This window comes from Thamnophis sirtalis, unplaced genomic scaffold (genome assembly GCF_051295495.1).
Source record: "Thamnophis sirtalis isolate CommonGarterSnake01/CBP01778 unplaced genomic scaffold, rThaSir2_p1.2 scaffold_3, whole genome shotgun sequence".
Lineage (NCBI taxonomy): Eukaryota > Metazoa > Chordata > Lepidosauria > Squamata > Natricidae > Thamnophis > Thamnophis sirtalis.
In genome coordinates, this window is record NW_028261383.1 from 144,333,544 (window position 1) to 144,351,184 (window position 17,641).

Genomic DNA, 17,641 nt, shown 5'->3' on the forward strand with positions numbered 1-17,641 from the left:
TTTAACTTGAGGGAAAATGTCAGCAGCGGTGACTTAAGGACCTGAAGACCATTGCTATTAGCCAAAACAGTCTGCTTTGATTCCTCTTTTGCTCTCTACTAAGATGACCTAGGCCAGTGATGGCTAACCATTTTTTGGGAATGGACCTCTGGTTTGGCTGTAGGACCATTTTTCATTCTCTGGGGCCTTCAGGAGGCTTCCCTGAAAGCTCCGGAGGGTGAAAAATGGTCTTATGGCCAAATGGGAAGTGACTTCCGGTTTGCTTTTAGGGCCGTTTTTCGCCCTCTGGAGCCTTCAGGAGGCTTCCCTGAAGCCTCTGGAGTGTAAAAAATGGCCCACCATGCAAACCAGAAGTCCGTTCCCGAACTTCCAGTTTGCACGTTGGGTTGTTTTTCGCCCTCGGGAGGTTTCAGGGAAGCCTCCGGAGGGCGAAAAACAGCTTTAAAAGAAGGCCGAAGTCAGCTGGCCAGCGCGCACATGGACGCTGCAGCTGACAGGGCAATGCCTCATGTGCCCTAACAAATGGCTCGCCATCATGGACCTAGGCTAATCTGAAAAAACTAGGCAGGGTCAGTGCTGGTGGTTATATTTGATTAAGTGGACCATCAGAAAATCCCAGGATCGTAGATGAGGCAGAGAAGTCAAAGAAACATCCTGAATGAAGGCAATGACCCCTTCCATTGTGGGTCCAGGAGTCAATTTCAGGTTAAGAACACTGTTGCATTGCAATGGCATCACAGAATTGTGACACACTGCTTCTCAGAAGAACAAAGAACAAGGAGGGAAATGGTGCTATAATTTTCTATTCTGCTGCCTTGGAACTTTCAAATCTGCAAGCCAAGGCTACAGATCAGAAGCTGATACCCGCTGGCACTTACCCTAAGCAGTACACATTTACTTCCCCTACCCTGCTGCCAGGCCATCAGATCTTATTTCCCTATCCTTCCTGACTGCTCATTCTCTTGTTCACAGGGCCCATATTGGCTGTGCCTTGTCGCAAAAAGGCTTCCTGTGCCAGAACCTTGTTGTCCTCCACTCTTGGCTTTCTTCCTTCTTCCTCTACTAGAGAGTTGTAGTTTAGGATTACAAAAAGGGATTGAGAACCATCTTTCAAAGAGGAACAAGTGGACCTTAAAAAGGTAAAGGTTCCCCTTGCACATATGTGCTAGTCGTTCCTGACTCTAGGGGGTAGTGTTCATCTCCATTTTAAAGCTGAAGAGCTAACGCTGTCTGAAGATGTCTCCATGGTCATGTGGCCAGCATGACTAAATGCCGAAGGCACACAGAAAGCTGTTACCATCCCACCAAAGGTGGTTCCTATTTGTCTACTTGCATTTTTACATGCTTTCGAACTGCTAGGTTAGCAGAAGCTGGGACAAGTAACAGGAGCTCACGCTTTTAAACAGTGCTAGGGATTCTAATCACCGAACTACTGACCTTTCTGATCGACAAGCTCAGCGTCTTAGCCACTAAGCCACTGCACCCTTCTAAGTGGATCTTGCTTTTAATTTTTTGATGGAACCAAGAGAACCCATGACTAGGTAGTCCAAGTTTCGAGCTAGCTAGCTAAACTATTTCTCAAAATATCTTCTTTAATTCCTCTTTTAATTTCTCCTCCCTCCCCTCAGGTAATATTTCATGCTGACTGAGCATGCTCCATGAATTACTTCTCCATTTACTTTCTTCTCCCCTCCTGTCTCTTTTCAAGTCATTGGGATTTCTACAAGCTTATGAGTTCTCCCAAGCCTGCTGGTAATTCCTCTTGTAAGTGGCTGGGACCATTTTGGGTCCCTGAGAATTATAATTGCTTCACTCTCTTGAGGGAATTGGCACATGCAATTCTCTACACGTTGCAAGCTAAAATTCTCAGAAGTATACATCAGCATGGCCAATGATAAGGAATGTTGAGTGTCATCACATCTGGAGACCCACAAGTTCCCTATTCTGGTTATATAGGATGAATCCATTCAAGGTTGTAGAAAAGGTTAGTGTTATGGCCTGCCACCAGCCAGTGGAGCTGGCACCAGTGTCGGACAGTAAGGAGGTTGGGGAGGAATATGGGCCAGTCCTGGAGTCTGGGGAAGGCTCGGAGGAGGGCTCTGCATCTGAGGCAGAGATGGGGCCAGGGCCATCTGGTAGTTATGTGCTGCCTCCAGAGCCTCTGGAGTCTGACATCAGTGAGTCAGAGGAACAGGGGGAGCCTGTTCCCAGTGCGCCCATGCACAGAGCTGCCAGAAGGCAAGAACAATTAAGAAAAAAGGGGCGACTCAGGAGCAAGGCTTGGAGATGATTGGCTCCTCCCATAAGATATACAAAGAGGAGCAAACGGATGTGAGCCTTTGCAGGAAGCAATTAGTTTATTCTGGTCAGTTCAAACTCTGAGAACCTCCATTTGACTGTGCTACTTTTGGCCTTGTAGAACTAATTGGCAATTAGGTCTCTGGCAGCATTTCAAGGGAGATAAAGGTGGGTGCTTATCAACATTACCCTGAAAGACTTTGGAAACTTGAGCAGACATTTGTCGGACTCTTCGCCGACTATTTGTGAATCATTACAGCATAATTCACAGCTATTTAAATAAAAGAGGGTTTTGGGGACTATGATTTATGCTTTCTCAGGAAGCCTAGGTCAGAACAGTTAGCAAGACATTTTTTAAGGTTGCTTTTTTCCTTTTCATCTCCTGTTGAGAGATAAAAGGCAAATGACTGATCACATAGCATTATCTGCAAGTGACATCACCCTTGTGCCCTGCTATAGTGGAGATAGGGAAGGAGAAGTACCAAATCAGTAGCAGAGCTAGTTAGTAGTCATGGACCCAACGTTGGTCCATTCAGATGCTTGGCATTTAAGGCTATCAATACAACACGGAACCCGGTTTTAGGGAAACAAGATACCAGCACAGATTATATACTCACCCTAAGACCAAGTTGACTCTACAAGTTTTACACTAACTTACTCTCATTAGTAGGCAATATGTTTTTTTTTTAAATGTTTTCATTTCCCTTCTCTACCTGGCTATGAGGATGCAGTTCAGAACAAGACTCCTGGACAAATTATCCTGACCTTAAAGCACATAACTCTTGATCTCAGGCTTTGCTGTATCAATTTGTCTCAACTTTAGAAAGAAATGGCCAGTATTTCTACTTACTGCTTGGTGGAGCATGTTAGGAACAATTAATCAGACTTTCAGGAAAGACAAAACACGATCAGGGCTACCAGAGTTATTTATGGGGGGAATAAAAGGTTAGCAGGTTGTCACCTGAATAATTGGGATTCATGACACGGAAAGCCTTCTCTTTTTCCCAATGACATAATCTACTTGAACACACTGGAATGTTATACTGTATTTTAAGACAAATACAGGCTGCCAGGTAACCTGGTTGCCCACTCAAGCTTGTGGCTCGAAGAGGGAAAACAGATCCTTGCCATAGGTTAACCGGCTCAAAGGTTTTCCTATCCAAAGACAACCAATAACGGAGCCTAGTGGAGGAACAGAGATTGTGCTTTGCTTACAAAAGCTCCAGCTTTCCTTTCACTGGGACCTTCATTTGAAAGGCTTCACATCATGCGCAAAAAGATGTTCACATTTGCAACATCAGGCCAGATTTCTACCTGAGGCTTTTCTGGCACGCAAGACACTAAGGATTTAGGTGCTCATGAACACCTTGCCCAAACCTCTGGGGTTGAGGTCTTCAAGCCCTCCAGGAATTCTCACTGAATTGTAAATTTAAATGTGCCCAATGGTGAAAAAATCAAACTGCATGATTGGCCAACATAATAGTGAGCTAATTCAACTTAATATTGAATTAAAGCAAATCAAAAGTAGTTTTTATTCTAGCTTTATGTATCTCCTATCTATCTATCATCTATCTATCTATCTATCTATCTATCTATCTATCTATCTATCTATCTATCTATCTATCATCCATCCATGTATCCACCCATCCATGTATCCACCCACCCACCCACCCATCCATCTACCTACCTACTTACCTACCTACCTACCTACCTACCTACCTACCTACCTACCTATCCTTCTCTCTTTCATTCATTCAATTTCTGTAGCTGCCCATCTTAGCCACGTGACTCTATGCGGCCTACAATTCTAATTCTAGCTATGGTCTAATCTCAAGCAAGCTGGCAATGAGACAATAAAATTGGAATCCAGGTGCAGGTAGTCCTTGACTTATGACCACAACCGAGCCCAAAATTTCAGTTGCTAAACAAGACAATTGTTACCGTAGGTGAATTTTGCCGCATTTTATGACCATTCTTGCCCCAGTTGAATCTGGCTTCCCTGTTGAGTTTGCTTGTCAGAAAGTCACAAAAGGTGATCACGTGACCCAAGGATACTGCAACCCTTATAAATATAGTTGCCAAGTGTCCAAATGTTGATCATGTGACCAAAGGAATGCTGCAACAGTCGTATGTGTGAAAAAAGGGGTCATAAGTCACTTTTTTCAGTGCCGTTTTAACTTCAAATGGTCACTAAGCGAATGGTTGTAAGTCAAGGATTACTTGCATACCTCTCTACACACCCTGCTGCAAGGCAGACTGTCAAGCAGAATAGGCAAAATGAGTAGCCAAAACCTCACTTCCAATTTTTTTCAGGTCTTTTCAGTTTTTGGATTCATATATAATGCTAAGCTTCTTTAAATGTGATTATTGGAACTGCACAATGTGCTCGGCCAATGAGGGCAAACCTGTTTTTGGCTCACGTGTCATAAGGGTGTGTGTGCAAGGGGGTCGAGCACGGGTGTGAGGCACCCATAATGCAATGTGCGACCCCTCCAGAACGCATGCGCACATGACAGGCATGATCCCGTCATCTTTTGCATGGTTTTTTTCACCCTCCCCAGGCTCCAGAGGCTTTATAGGAGCCTGGGGAGGGCGAAAACAGCCTACCCCCCCGGGAGGCCCTCCGGAGGCTTCAGGGAATCTCCTGAAGCCTCCAGAGGACTAAAAACGACCCTACAAGCAAACCAGAACTCTGTTCCTGAAATTCCGGTTTGCCCGTAGGGCCAGGTTTTTGCGCTCCGGAGGTTTCAGGGAAACTCCTGAAGCCTCCGGAGGGCCTCCGGGGCAGGAGGCTGTTTTTGCCCTCTCTAGGCTCCTATAAAGACTCTGGAGCCTGGGGAGGGTGAAAAATGGCTTTAAAAAAGGCTGATCTCAGCTTGCCAGCGTGCGCATACGCGCTGGCCAGCTGACAGGGCAACGCCTTTTGTGTCCTGACAAATGGCTCTGCGTGCCACCTGGCAACAAGGAACTGGCAACAAGCCAAACTGGTTCACGTTTGGCGCAGCATGGTTTTTCTCTCATTTTTAATGTTCTGTGCATGCGCAGACCTATTTATGAGCAACTGCGCATGCGTGCAGAGCAAAAATTGCATGCGCACTGAACCGGCAGTAATGCCGGCAGCATCAAACCCCTGCCCACAACCCATATAAGGGTAGACAGAATATGACAGACCATCCACCTTGCTGTTGATCTCTTCTTCTCTTTCCTTGGATTTACATGGCCTGTCCCACATTTAGTCTGTATCTTAAATTATTGTATTTTATTCCAATTTCATTTTACACCATATTTTATTCCAACTTCATTTTCAATTGTATTTTATTCCAAATTCATTTTCAATTGTATTTTATTCCAATTCCATTTTAAATTGCTTTTTTATGAAATTTTAGTAATAATTTGTTTCCGGAACTCTGCACTTTGCTATGGCCCAAGGGCTAATCAATCAATCAATAAAGATTGTATTACATTTTGTCTATAAATCACACTGCTTTTACACGAGGACTAATCTTTTAGTGCACCTAAAGAGAGAATATTGCCAAATATCGCAGCTAAAAGGCACAACTATATAATTGGCAATTCCATTAGTATTTCTAAAGGAAGTTCTCACATATTGGATTTGTTTGTATCTTAGCTGGAATTTCCTGTGGGATAAAATAAAATACATAAAACTTTCCCCTAGATGGTCGTTTCAAAAGCTCTTGCATCATTTATAAGAGAACCTGCAGATTTCTGCCATTTTGAATTGAACAGAGAATGCACACTTTTGAAAAAGACAAGATGTTGGAAAATAGTTGGGCTAAAAATAGAAGTATCCTTTGGAGATGAGAGGTAATATATGAGACTGCCTTTTTGAAGTGGAATATTTTGAGTTGTGCCTCTGTCTGATATCTTCCTATGATGATGCTAAAAAGCCCCAAATTCAAAGGTAGCATCTCCTTTGAGATGCCTTGAGATTCTTCTGCTTGATATGCATGTGGGTTTGCAATAGGCTTTGACCATAATGCAAACTGGCATGTAGCAGGTTTGAGTCCACTGGTGATAACATTTGAGTCCAAACAATCCTTTAAGTGATGATTTGTTTTAAATTTAAGTTATTGAATAACTCAGAAAAGCCAAGCTCACAAATGCACTAAATAATAAACCATGGTTTGTGGCATACGGTGGTTGGATTCACAACCCACTTTAGAAGAAAACAGTTACATTGTGGCTAATTGCCTTGTATGAACCCAAGCAGTCAAACAACAATTTACAGCCTAAAAACAAAATATTAGGAATTTGGCTTAACATTTGGTTGTGAAATACAATTTTAACCAACAACTAATGCAGCCTTTAACATACAACTATTAGGATTGTATAAAAGGATTTTTATAGTATCAGACATTTAAGGTATTGGAAATTAAGCTAAGAATAGATTAAATAATGAATATGATTGTAAATTTTAATTGTTGACACAAAATATTTGTACCCAGACAAAACACTGTTTAATGGAAAATGGATTGCTTATATATACAACTATTAACCAATTACTACTAATAATGTTGAGAGAATGAAGAGCAATCGATTAATCCTGTTACCACTATATTTTTATGAGTTCAGACCAAAGAATTCAATACATGCTAAAATTTAATAACCATTGTACATCCCATATGCAGAATTGGACATAAGAAAGACTTAAAGATTGTCTATTTTTATATGCCCAATGCATGGAATTTTGCAAATGTGCTTTGAAAATATATCCAGCAGGGTAAGAATTAATTCAGCTATTGTTTTCTGAAGTGGAGTGAAAGCTGAACATGCTCCAGTTATGCCATCGCCTAAGAGAATCATCCTTTCCCTTCAACTGGCTCTTTGATTTATCTTCCTTTTTTTAAAAGAGGAATTTTTTCTGGAACAGGTCTAACTGAAGATAATGCTTGCAATGCATCCCCCTCCACCAACTCCAGGGGATCAAATCAAGAGGAGACCATCATCCACCCTTCCTCCACAGCCTTAAAATACAGCAGGATTATTTCACTCTTGGTCCAAGGAAGGAAGATTAAGTCATCCCTTTCCTTTCATGTGTGTGTGTATATGTGTAGTCTGTCTGTCTGTCTGTCTGTCTGTCTGTCTGTCTGTCTGTCTCTCTGTGTACATTATATGCCATCAAACTGGTGTCAACTCTTAGTGACCACATAGATTTTCTTCATGATGATTGGTCACAAAGCTGGCCTTCCAACAGTGCACCCATTACTACTGTAACTGAGGTCATTCACCTTGCTGTAGACTGTCCTCTTTCTTTCTTCTGCATAAATTACATCACATCCCCTTCCCCACTTTTCCAATACGGGCTTCAGCATCCTTGATGTGGGGGCTTGTTCCCCATAGAGACCAAGGCAAGTGGTGATATTCTCTTGACTTTGCTACCAGACTTTCCACTTTACGCCTAGCCAGGACTTTTATCCCTTACAAGTTCATAAACTGGCATTGCCCGGATATTTATTTATAGGGGGGAAATGTCCGGACCAAATGTAATTTCTAATGTTGGGTTTTCCCCCTTACTAGAGGAAGCCCCATAGTGGAGTACTGCGAAGCCGCTTCCGTGGTAACTGCACTGCACTATACAGTAGAAGCCATTTTACAACAGTACAGTAGAAGCCATTTTAAGGCACAACAGGCTGTTAACAGAACACACACCCTGAGCGGGTTTAGCGGGTGTCTTACCCACACAATATTTGTTTTCAGAGATTAAGTCATCTGTGTACCAAGTTTGGTTGAAATTGCTTGAGGTGTTCCAGAGTTATGCTGGAACACACACACACACACACACACACACAAACACACACACACCAGTGGTGGGTTCCGTATCCCGTTCCAACCGGTATGGTTGGAACGGGCCCAGCGTCATCCACATGGATGCGTGCACTGTGCATGTACACGTGCACAGCGCACGCATGTGTCTTACCGCCTCCGTGAGCCTCCGTGACACTCCAGCTGCTCAGCGGAGCGTCGCACAGGTGCTGTACGTGCCATGTGTGTGCGTGGAAGCACCGAAGACTTAAAATACTGGTAAGGAGCTCGGGCAGGCGGGTGAGCCCTCCAGAGCACCGGAACGGAACAGTATCCAGTGCTCCGGGCAGGCTTCGGTACGCCTATACCGGGGCATAACGCCTGCAACCCACCACACACACACGCACACACACACAGAGAGAGAGAGAGAGAGAGAGAGAGAGAGAGAGAGAGAGAGAGAGAGAGAGAGAAAAAGAGAGCTGTATATATATATATATATATATATATATATATACATACATACATACATACATACATACATACATACATACATACATACATACATACATACATACATATATATATATATATATATATATATATATATATATATATATATATGTTTTCTGAGGTTTTCGCGGGTGTTAGTATGTAGGTCTCTAGTTGTTCGGGTTTTCTCCCGCGTAGAATTGGAGATATCTTGGCGACGTTTCGACGAAGTCACATTCGTCATCTTCAGGCTGCTGCTGACTACTTCAGGTTTGGTGTTTCCAGGAGTAGTGGAAACTCTACTCCTGGAAACACCAAACCTGAAGTAGTCAGCAGCAGCCTGAAGATGACGAATGTGACTTCGTCGAAACGTCGCCAAGACATCTCCAATTCTACGCGGGAGAAAACCCGAACAACTAGAGACCTACATATATATATATATATATATATATATATATATATATATATATATATATATATATATATATATATATATATATATATATATATATATATATATATATAAAAGATATTCTTCTTTGAGAGCCCTACTTGTATATTATTATGTGCTTATTATATTCTTTTGGATTTTTATTTTTAGATGATGGGTGGATAGGAGATTTGGTTTTTATCAGAGCATGTCATCTTAAAGCTCAACAGTCTTATATATACCCTGCCTCCTCATCCGCTTTTCCTTCATTCTGCATTTTAGATTAAAATCCAGCAAGCTGAGAAATTGCTTTGGGTTGAAAATGGTATAAATTGCCGCAAGTAAGTAAGTCAATTTCTTTCAACGAATGCCAACTAATTGCTTGCTGCAAGAAGTTTCATTAGTTCCTGACAACCATTCAGAAACCCAGCATAAATATAATAAAGCGGTTCTTTTAGCAGATTCTTATTTAGAAGCTGGAAATCTCACCATAACACGTAGGACAGGCCTTGTGCTGAAAAGGGTTATTATTAAAGAAGTTGCCCTCCTATTAGTACCAGAAGAAGTAGTTTAACCTTTCAAGAGCTTTGGTCTTTTCTCCCCTTTCCTAGCATCATCTCAAAAACTCAGAAAAGGATGCAGGCTGTGAACGCCATTCATTTTGACAGGGAGAATTGCAAGGCACAAAATGGCTCTTCCTGAAGACCAAGGGCAGGTTAACTTCCCTTATGCCAAGAAAAGGATGCAAATTAGGGAGCTGGGGCAGCTGGCCTGAAGGCTCAAACAAGCAGCATGGTGAATTCATTTATTTATATATTAGATTCATATCTCTAAGGGGCAGAAAGAATAGGCTTGAGCAGGGGTGTCAAACACAAGACTCATACACAGCCCATGAGTGCTTAGATCTGGCTCGTGGGGCTACCCTGGAAACGGGGTGGCCCGCAGTGCCTCTGCCAGCAAAAATGGAGCTGGGGGGGGGCACTGGCAGAGGGTTGCAGGAGGTCATCATGGCCGAAAACAGGGCCCTGGGAGCTGCACACGACACACACATCCAGCTCCTTTTGGCTGTCAGTGGGCTAGGGAAAAAAACCAAAAACAAAACAAAAGGAGAAACATTTCCCCTTCTGTATTTGAGCATGCAAGAAGGGACAAGAAAGGAGAAAGGAGAAGAGGAAAGACACAGAAAAAGGAAAGAGAGAAAGGAAATATAAGGAAAGAGGGGAAGGAAGAAGAAGGAGAAGGAAGAGGGAACAGAGGGAAGGGAAGGGAGGGAGGGAGGGAGGAGATCATAATGAGAGTAAGGGTCCAAGGGAGGATCTCAGGGAAATCCTGCCTTAGCACTTGGCCACCACAGGTGTCTCCTGTGTCATGTCCCCCGGCCATGTACCCCCTCCAGCCCACCGAGATCGAACACATCAAGCCCTCAATGAAATTGAGTTTGACACCCCCGGGCTTGAAGAACAGGAAAAAGAGCAGCAACAAGATAATAGGTAGATAAAAGAAACCTGAATTGGAACTGAAATGTAATTTGAGAAAGCACCTCAGACGCTCAATTTTTTCTTCTCAAAGCTAAGCTGTCCCATTCCCATAGTCCCAACAAATCATTCTTAGCTTCTCGAGCCATGAAGAACTTCTATTCCATTATCTCTTATTTAGATATGTTTCTACTGAGTTTCCTGTAACTGAAGAATACACAGCTACCCAGGGAGGTACAGTACATCACTAAAAATGGGCCTTCATTTAGCTGGAGACTAGCATCAACTCAGAATTAGCTGCAATTCTTTTCCCTCATTAAGGAACAACAACAGATCTTAATTTAGGCGATCTAGTTTTATAAAGCCGCTAGAAAGCAAAATAATCAGAAAGCCACTGCCATCCAACTACCCCATTTTCTTCCAAAACTATTTCTAATAACGTTGATCCTCCATTTCTTCTCTAAAAATCCACACACTCCGTAAGATTTAAGCAACCCTAATAAAATCTCTACCGCTAGGGTGGGCAACATGGGAACTGTAATGTCCAGTGGAATCCTCCTTGGGGAACCTCCCAGAAGCATTATCCATTTAAAAAGATGCTTTTAGTTAATCCAAATTAAAAGGGAAGCTAATATTCAGGAAAGCCAAAGGGTAGGACTGCAGGACTGCTTTTTCTATATTTAAAAAAACCTGAGTCACGTCGGTATTTTTAAACATGTAAAGGGTTTAATGTATGGGTCAACTCATCCGTGTGTTCATATATCCAAGGAAAGAAAAAGAGGGAACTTGGCCAATAAGAAGCAGCCGGAGCATCCTATGACCTATGGCCAGAAGTGGCATGCAGAGCCCTCTGTGTGAGCACACATCTTTTGGTTTCTGGTGCATGCATGCGTGCCGGCCAGTTGGTCTTCATGTGCACCGGAGCACCAGAAACCCAAAGACCAGCTGGCTGGGGCAAATGCGTACACAGGAAACCAGAAGAGCAGCTGGCGTGTGTTCCAGTTTGGCCACTCAGTGCCAAAAGGTTCGCCATCGCTGTTCTAGGCTGTTGATCAGGAGCAACCTGGCTTTTTGTCTTCTGCTGAATTGGTGCATGGTGATGAGACAGACTTTCCTAGCAGCTGTTTTGTGAATGGGCAATTCCCCCCCCCCCAGCACATGCTCTCATATTTCCAGATGTATCTACTGGCTTGCAAACATATGCCTTGCCCAGATCTAAAGATCTTCAAATGTTTAAGATTTCCTGGAGAAGTCCACACCATTGGAACTTTGAATCCAGTCCGTAAGTATCCCCAGGGAGGTCCGTCATAACTTCAAATGGTTGCAAAGCGGCTAGTTGTAAGTCAAAGACTACCTGTTTTGTGGATGCATATTACCAGATAGATCAGTGACAGCGAACCTTTTTTACCTCGGGTGCCAAAAGCACGAGCGTGCATGCTATTGCGCACGCTCGTGTGCCCACCTAATAATTTAACGCCCCCATGTGCCATGCCCCCTGCACATAACCCTAGCCTCCCCCCGTTGCACTGCACATTGGCACACGGCTTTCTTGGAGCCTGGGGGGTGAAAACAGCCTCTCCTACCCCCCGGAGACCCTCCGGAGGCTTCAGGGAAGGCTGCTGGGTTGCCCGTTCCGGAACTTCCTATTTGCCCATTGGGTTGTTTTTCGCCCTCTGGAGGCTTCAGGTGGTTTCCCTGAAGCCTCCAGAGGGCGAAAAACAGCAGAAAATGAAGGCCGAAATCAGCTGGCCAGCGCATGCATGCACCCTGGAGCTGACAGGGCAATGCCATATGTGCCGTAAGAAATGGCTCTGTGTACCACCTGTGGCACGCATGCCATAGGTTCACCATCACAGAGATAGATAGACAGGCAGACGTGTGTTTGTGCATGTACAATGCATTTGCATAATAAACACAGTGCACAAACCTTTTTTATTAAAAAAAAGTTAACTGATAGCTGGTTGCACTCTGCACTCCTACAGGTTTATAGCAGTGGGTCTCAACCTTCCTAATGCCACGACCCTTTAATACAGTTCCTCATGTTGTGGTGACCCCCAACCATAAAATTATTTTATGTTTTCCGTATTTTTTTGAAAATATGTGTTTTCCGATGGTCTTAGGCAACCCCTGTGAAAGGGTCATTCGACCCCCAAAGGGGTCCCAACTCACAGGTTGAGAACCACTGGTTTATAAGAAGATGCAACATTCAAACAGATCATTTATTGAATAGGTTTAGGTGATCGTTCAGTCAACCTCACAATTAAACCATGGGAGATTTGGCCAGGGCTTCCATTAGAAATTGTACCTGCCCCTACTTGCTACCTCCACCCACAATTAGCCATGGTCTTCATACAGCAGCGCTATATAAATACTATCAATAATCTTATTCATTTAAAAACCATTCAGTCTTGTGACAGCACTTGCAAGCTCTACTTCTTGACAAACGTTGATATATTAATGCCAGCTCACAGCAAGCGTATAACCTCTTACCCACTGTGTGTTTACAAGCTCCTGCTGTACAGAATTTGCAAAAAGCAGAAATAATGGAATGGCGACATTTGCGGAGAGCGCTGACAAGATTCAAAGGGCTGCTTCCAATTCATTGGCCTACGTTCAACTCCAAGCAAGCAGAAAGAAAAGAAAGCAAAGAAATACTACTTTTATGTAAGCGCAACCATCGGAATGTTTTTAAAGGATTTTTCACACAGTCACTTGCCAAGGGCTGCGTGCTGTGGTTTTCCTGGCCCTGCTCATCTGCTTTCCTGTACCAGTTGTCATCTAAAGGGCCCGGAATAAGAGAAAGTGTAAAGCATAAATTAACTCCTTGCAGTCAATTGTAAAAAAAGTTAAATGCTCTAAGCCAAAGAGCCAGAAACTGCGTTCATCTTTCCTTGTATCAAAACAGGGATTGGCACAAATCTTCCCAAAACAAAACATTCCTTCTAGCCTTACATCTGGGTCTAACATATGTATTTCTGGCTCAACTCTGTTTAGCCAAACCTGCAAAACAAGCAGTCTCCATTTTCAGAGATGACCCTCTTCAGAGCTTGTAAACTATCTGTTTTCTAATCAAGAAGATCTCCTGGCTCACCTCACCTCCTGGCTCCTGAGTTTCAGATAATTCTGTTCAGAGGTCTTGCAAGTGGAAGGGTGGCTTGATGATACTTTGAAGCAGGGGTGGGTTTCTCTCCCCGTTCCAACCGGTTCAGTTAGAACGGGGCCGGCGTCGTCCTCGTGCACGCGCGTGGTGCACGCATGCGTACTAGCGTCTGTGCGATGCTCCAGCTGCTCCTGGAGGATCGCGCAGGCGTTGTATGCATCCTGCGCATGCTTGGAAGCGCAGAACTCGTAAAAACCGGGTAAGGAGCGCGGGCGGGCGGGTGGGCCAGTCGCCGTTCCCGGACGTTACTTACTTCCGGGTTCGCCAACCAACCGGTTCGCAGGGACCGCCGCGAACCGGTTGAAACCCACCCCTGCTTTGAAGATCCCTCTCACAGCAACCACATAGATTTTTATTTTGCCCATGATCAAATGCTGTTCTATCTGCAGATCTATACAATATTTTCCTAGTACATAGTAGCCCAGGAAGAAGGAGCAGAAGTAAATTTCACAAGGTTTCTGTTTATTCCTCTTTTCTTTTTGACACAAGCCAGCCCCAAAGAGCACTTTGCTGTTTCACTGCTCCCTCTTTTTGAGGGACTTTCTAAAACATGCCAGTTGCTAAGCACCTGCATTTTGATAGTATGACCAGGAGTGGTTGTAAGTGTCAATACTGGTTGTAAGTTTTTTTTTTTCCAGTGACTTACCGAAGCCTTTGTAGCTTTGGTTACTAAACAAATGTTGTAAGTCTATTTGTAACTGCTCAGAGCTCTTATATTGGTGAGAGGATGTAAAGAAGCTCTTGCTATTTATTTGTATTTCCTTTCTGCATGGTTAGGGGAAGAAGATACAGATAGTCCTTGGGCACAATTGAGCCCAAAATTTCTGTGGTTAAGTGAGACATTTTTAAAGTGAGTTTTACCCCATTTTTATGACATTTCTTGCCATAGTTGTTAAACGAATCACCGCAGTTGATAAGTCAGTAACCTGGTTAAGTGAATCTGGCTTCCCCATTGCCTTTTGCTTGCCAGAAGGTTGCAAAAGAGAGACCATGACCTTGGGATACAGCAACGGTCATAAAGATGAGTCAGGGGCCAGATATCTGAATTTTGATCGCATGATCATGGGGATGCTACAAAGGTCATAACTGTCAAAACTGTCATAAGTCACAGTATTCAGTGCCGTCATAACTTTGAATGGTCACTAACTGAATTGCTGTAAGTTGTGGATTACCTGTTCTTGTCAACCAAGATCTGCCAAAATTTGAGTAGAAACTGACCAAATTAACGAGGGGGGGGGTAGAACTCTCTAATTGGATGTTGGGTGGAGAGCACTGATTGGCTCATAGTAGCAATCACCACATTTCAAGATCTACAGACATGAAGATGATGAAGGCTTGGCCTCCAGCTGGTTAATGAAAGATTCAGGAGTCAAAACACAGCTGCATGAAAGTATCTGAACCACCTTCCTAGGTTTGCTGTACACACTGAACTACAACTTATCCCAAACACATTTTGTGTAAACCCAGCTAAACTCTTAGAAATCCAAAACAGATTTTTAATCAAGACGCTGACCTGGTTGGAGCTCAATATACTACAGGGAGGGAGGTCTACTTGGCTTTTTATGAGATGCACGTACAATGGTATGTGGGAATAAGACAAAAGCCACAGCTAGGGCAACAGTTTAATAAGCAGCACAAAAGGAATGAAGTTGTGGCAAATGTTTCAGAAATGACCTTTTGTAGTTTCTTGGGTTGTGGAAAGGGGAGAAATGACTTTCAGACCTTACAATAAAGTTCAAGCTACCGTATTTTTCAGTGAATAAGATGCACCTTTTCCCTCAAAAAAGAGGCTGAAAATATGGGTGTGTCTTATACACTGAGTACAGCATTTTATGCCTCCCAAAACCCCACCCCCTTCACCAAAATGGCTGTGCATAGCCTCCAGGAAGCTTTCAGAGTGCTCCTGGGGATTGGGGAGGGCAGAAATGAGCAAAAAATGAGCCAATTTTTGCTCACTTTTGCCCCCCCCCCCCAGCCCCGAGGAGCACTCTATAAGCCTCCTAAAGGCTATTCATGCTCTTTTTTAAAAAAAAACAAAACAGGCCCGTTTTTGGGATGTCTGCACAGTGCAAAAACTTTTCTTAAAAAATTGCCTCTTCAAAATCTTGGTGCGTCTTATACTCTGAAAAATACGGTAATATTCCTGGGTGTGCTTCTTCACAAAGCTGACAGCAAGCACTGTGTGCAGTTGGCTAGCCTAGCTCTCAATCTCCCCGATATATTTATTGTTCTGCAAAGGACTGAGGTCAAAATCTAATTCAAGCAGTTCTGGGTGGGTTAAGTCTGTTTTACTTTTGGGCCAAGCAAAAGTGAGTAAGATTTCAGTAGGGTTATTTAAACACTTCTGCTGCATCCTTGCAGCCACCTCGGAGTGTTTTCTAGCACTTCTTCAGAAGCTGGCACTTCCTTTTCAGCTTTTACAAGTACAATACTGGTAGGTGTTGACTTCTTGCCTTTACTTAGCGCTCTCTGATATTTGCAAAAAGAAAAAGAAGTGCTAGGAAAGGCTGAGAAGGGATTGGAAAACTGTAGAACTACCTCTCTTCACCTCCAGAAACGAAAGTCCCAGGTAGTTTTTAAATGGCTATAAAACAATACAAGATTCTGCTGTGAGAGTCCATTCTAGAGTTTGCCAGCTTTCCTTGCGGAGTAAATTTATTTTTTCAGTTTCTATAGCTGCCCATCTTAGACAAGTCTCCTCAGACAGTGAACAATCATTTTTGTTGTTGTTGTTGTTTGATCGCTAAGCCATGTCTCACTCTTGGCGACCCCATTATTCTGATCTAGGCTTCCTTAAAAAGCATGACAAGCAGAGTCTTGGTCCCAGCAAAACCTCTTTTATTTACATGACTGTGAATTCCTTTCATTCACAGTCAGCAAGGCTTGGCAAACAGTCTTTCAGAGGAATATTTATCAACCTGAACCTTATCTTGCTTGGAGAGCTGCCAGATAACTATTTTCCAAATGAAGGGCAAGGCAACACTTGGCACAGAGTCTCTTATAGTCACAAACAGAACTTTCCACTCTTGAAATGACCAAAGGAACAAATTGTTTCCTGCAAAAGCCCACTCCCCGTTCACTCCTCTTTTGTTTCCTATGGGAGGGGCCAATCACCTCCCACCTGGCTTTACTCCCAGGTCGACCCTGCTTTCTTAGTTGTTCTCGTCTTCTGGCAGCTCTGCGCATGCTCACACTGGGAACAGGCTCCAACTGTTCCTCTGCCTCACTGCTGTCTAGTTCCCTCTCTGCCTCTGACGCAGTACCCTCATCTGAGCTTTCCTTAGACCTTAGGACTGGCCCATGTTCCTCCCCAACCTCCTCACTGTCTGACTCTGCTGCCAGCCACAACACCCATGGACCATAACATGCCAGGCCCTCCATCCTCCACTGTCTCCTGGAGTTTGCTCAAATTCATGTTCACTGCATCGCCATCTCATCTCCTGCCTTCTCCTTTTGCCATCAATCTTCCCCAGCATCAGGGTCTCTTCCAATGAGTCCTCCTTCTCATTAGATGGCCAAAGTATTTGACCTTCAGCTTCATGTCTTTCAAAAGAACCATCGGGGTTGATTTAATTTAGGATTAACTGATTTGATCTCTTTGAAGTCCAAGGGACTCTCAAGAAACTTCTTCAACACCATAATTTGAAAGCATTGCTTCTTCAGTGCTTAGCTTTCTTTACAGTCCAATTCTTGAGGCCATACAATACTACTAGGAAAAACCATAGCTTTGGCTATACAGACCTTTGTTGCAAGGTGACCTTGGGCAGAATCATAATCTCTAAGTACTTGAATGGGATCTTCACACATTCAAGAGGCGCCCAGCCTGGGCAAATAATCAGGTCTTCAAGGTCCTACAATAAACCTATATGGGCAGGACTTTCTTAATCTCTGGAGGGGAAATCTTTCAGATGGCAGGGCTACGACAGAGAGGGCTATGAGCATTCCTTGGCTGCAAGGATCCGTAGCATGCCCAGTATGCCAGACCAAATACTGGAATGATTTTGTTTTATATTGATAGCAAGAAAC

General features: G+C 43.5%; 1 protein-coding gene across 1 annotated transcript in view; it reads right to left on the reverse strand.

Moving 5' to 3' along the window:
- The window catches only part of RAB11FIP4 (RAB11 family interacting protein 4), a 216,796-nt gene that overhangs the window by 156,166 nt on the left and 42,989 nt on the right, over positions 1-17,641 (reverse strand). The gene's annotated exons all lie outside the window — the stretch shown is intronic.